The sequence below is a fragment of the Aedes aegypti genome, chromosome 2 (genome assembly GCF_002204515.2).
Source record: "Aedes aegypti strain LVP_AGWG chromosome 2, AaegL5.0 Primary Assembly, whole genome shotgun sequence".
Taxonomy (NCBI): Eukaryota; Metazoa; Arthropoda; class Insecta; order Diptera; family Culicidae; genus Aedes; species Aedes aegypti.
This window is the reverse complement of record NC_035108.1, coordinates 199,676,336-199,680,098: the sequence shown is the minus strand read 5'-3', so window position 1 is coordinate 199,680,098 and position 3,763 is coordinate 199,676,336.

Below are 3,763 nucleotides of genomic sequence, written 5' to 3'. Positions count from 1 at the left end.
GTTGCCGTTGCCGGCGGGTACTCGGTATAGGTCCGATATGATGGCGATATCCGTCCCCCACTCTGCAACTGCCTGATACAGCAATTGCTGAGCTGCGTAACAGTGGTTCAGGTTCAGCTGCGTTACCTGCACTGTGACTTTTCATTTGTGGCTCTTTAGAAGGTCGGGCACCTTGAGCCTCCCGTTGGATGCTTGTTGTTCACAGACTTCCCGGAACAAATCAAACACTTGGGAGGATTTTTGCAGCCTCGTGCCTTCCTTACCACATCGCCTTCATAACTTGGTCCTATCAGGGCCTTTACAGCCCCAGGACTTGTGTCCCGGTTCCCTACACCTGAAGCAGATCACCAGTTGCTCGTGTATGGTCAATGAGCATACTGACCAACCCACCTTAATCTTCCCTACCTTAGCGGACTTATTAGCATCCGCCACAGGTAGGTGTACTAAGGCCACCTGAGTTCCTGCCGGACCTTTTCGTAGCCGAACGGCTGCGGTAGGCACATGTACCTCGCACTGTTGCCGCAGTGCCGTGATGAGCTCTTCTGCGTCAGTGATCTCGTCTAGATTCATCACCTTCAGAGTCACTGCCGGTGTTAGAGCCCTCACCTCGACACCCTTGCCAAGGACCTCTTCCGCCAAACTTTTGTAGGCGGCGCCCTTGCGCTCCTTGTCACGCTTGAGCTCGAGGATCATTTCACCTCAACCCGGGAGCATCATGACAGCTGCAGTACAACGTCAGTGTACCGAAAAATTTTGGTCCGTGGTACTGTCAAATTCAATGAAATCATGGAGTGTGCTCAAAATAGGGCGTAAACTAGAATTATGCTTGATGGACATAAAAAAAGTTTTACAATTTTTGTTTGGCATTTGTAATATCATTATTACCGAGTGATCACCAAATAGCGATTCTCTGAAAGGATTTGTACGGTCATCAGGAAGATTTTGTATGGCCCACGAGCGAGTTTTGAATAGTGGTGTTACGTAGTCCGCATGCTGTAAGTTGCTTATAGTAGCCGATTGTTTACGAAATTATTGTTTGACCGCTTGTCAATTCAAAGCAAGACGAATTGGTTAGAGATCGTTCAAATATTACGTAACACAACAAGGGGAGGAAAGGGGTGTTTTGTAGTGTTACGGTCCATACAATAAATTGAAATTTTCCTTACAAAATCTGTAACTTTAGGGAGGGAGGGGGTTTAAATAGGCAAATTTTGTCGTTACATAATATTTGAATCATCCCTGAGATCATATCCAGCTTTTAACTCGTACATTTTCTTTTGCGGATTTGAACACTTTTTTACTCATACTGACCACCAGATGTCTAAGTTTCAATCAGATAAGCTTATTGGGTGAACTATCCATCTTTTTACGAACGCTAATATCACCAAAAAATAGCCCAGTTTTACAAAAAAGGGATCTAGTGATCTGACGTTTGACTTGGATCGCTTGATATGGACTTACCCGGTGGACGGTGCACTAAATTAACTCAGTCCAAGAATTTTGACACTTTTGACACAGCAATAAAAAGCGTGACCCGCTAAAGTGTCGAAATTCTTGAACGGAGTAAATTTATCACACCGGTGGACAAGTAAAGGTTTTTTTTTTTTCGTCATCGTATATTAGTTCATAGGCTTATTTAATTGAAACTTAGACCTCTGGTGGTGAGTATGAGAAAAAGTGTTCTAATCCGCATAGAAAAATAAAAATAAAAAATTTATCACTTTTCGACTTGACTCGATCTCAAACAAAAAGACAAGGACACCGTCTTCAGGCTGCACGGACTGTAACTTAACACTAGACAATGGACAAGAATGCTCCAGTGGCACAGCCGAGAAACATTCCTGATGAAAAGTTTCAATGGCTGAATCGGGAATCGATCCCACACCCCATGACACGAAGCGCTGAAATGCCTGACGACACTCACCGCACGGCCACGAGGCCCACAATATTTTATTTTATTTTATGTTACGGCCAGCGCTTTCTTTTGACGGCATAAGAGCGATCCACAAAATCAGTTAGGCTGTATTATAAGTAATTTATTATGGATTACTTTCTCGCAAAACGAAGCACTAACAGTTCATTTAATCTATTCGCCGAACGCATTGGTGCGCTCCTAAGTTCATTCGGTGCTTAAACTTGGTGATTTTATTAAATTTATTTCCATTGGCAGACGAAAATATCAGACTCGCCCTTATTTCATTTCATTCTATTCGTTGTTTTGCACCCGTCAACAACGTAACAACATTTCGATCTGCCATAGTGAAAAATTGTGCCGGCAGCGGTGGATGGCCCCATTGTTTACGTTGCATGTAGGTACGTGAAAATTGCGTTATCTGTCACTTCGCGGGGGGGTTGTTTCACCTGTACGAGTGCGTCTAACACTGCGTACGTCAGCTCCAAGATTTACGAGCTTCGCGTCGCTGCGCATCGCCTTCAAGACTTCCGAGTACTTGGACTCTTCCGTCTTGATGATGATCGCATCACCCTTTTCGCGCTTGACACCTACCGTCCTACCTTTCTTTGGTCTGGTATCCCTACGCTCCTGCACTTCGTGCTTCTTGTTCCTCTTCTTTCGCTCTACGGTTGTCCAGGGAGCGTCCTCCCCCCGATCCACGCTTTTTTTTTTTCCTTTTAAGCAATGGGGGGATAATCTGCTCAACAGACTCCGGACTGAGGTCCGGGAGTGTGGGGTTGGGGACCATGTACTACGTACAAGCCCCATCAATCCGTGAGGGGCCAGCTTTTCAGGCTGGCTGGGGTCCGACTTCCCGGAACTGCTGCCGACTTTCGGGGCTAGTAGCCGCCTAGCCTTGCGAGCGCTGCCTGGTAGCTCCTCACCTGACGGCTGCCTCACACGCTTCTGCGATTGCAAGCATTCGCTTCTGCACTTTTAGGGCTACCCGCAAAAACAAAGGCCTCCGTCTGAGTAGACTTAGGCACCTTCAATTCCACGGGTTCTGCCGCAACCACAGTCCACCCATGGCTTAGCATGGTTCTGCTTGGCCGCCATCATCGACATACGAAGTCTCATCAGGGCCTGTTTGAGGTCCTTACTGATGTTGGACTTCGAGGACGCAAAGTCAATGATGGAGTCAAGCTGCTGTGTAGCCACTTCCATCGCAGAGAGCCCATCTCTACTTCTATTAATGGCTCTCATTAACCACGCTCCATCCATAACCTCACCCGATAAGATAGCCGGGAATGAAATATGGTGTCCAACACTGGCACTACGGGCGCAGCTGCCTCCTTCTGCTTCCGCTCTCCTCAACGGAGACCTACCCGACCAGAACCACATAACAAGATAATAACACATTCCTATCAGCAGCAGTTAAAAATAACAGAAGTTGATATAATTTTGTTATCAAAATGGCTTTGTTCTCAACTTGTTATATTTTTTGTAACACATTTATAACAAGATTTGTTATATTTTTGACATCGCATTTATAAGTTTGTTGCAAATACCATCCGATGTAATATACAGTAATATAGTTTGTAATAATTTTGTTATTTTGTAACATCTTTGCATCACATTCTGTAATAATGTTGTTATTATTATAACAGGGTTTGTTATATCTTAGTTTGGTTTGGTGCAAATTTTGTTAGAATTTTTGTTATTTTAACTACTAACGGTACATGTTTTATAACAACTGGTGATATAAAAAAATCATATCAGGGGAACACAATCTGTTATAATCTTGTTTTTTCCTTCTGGTCGGGTAACTAGCCCACTTCTTGCGAAAGGGTTCACTTCTCTACTACCGCT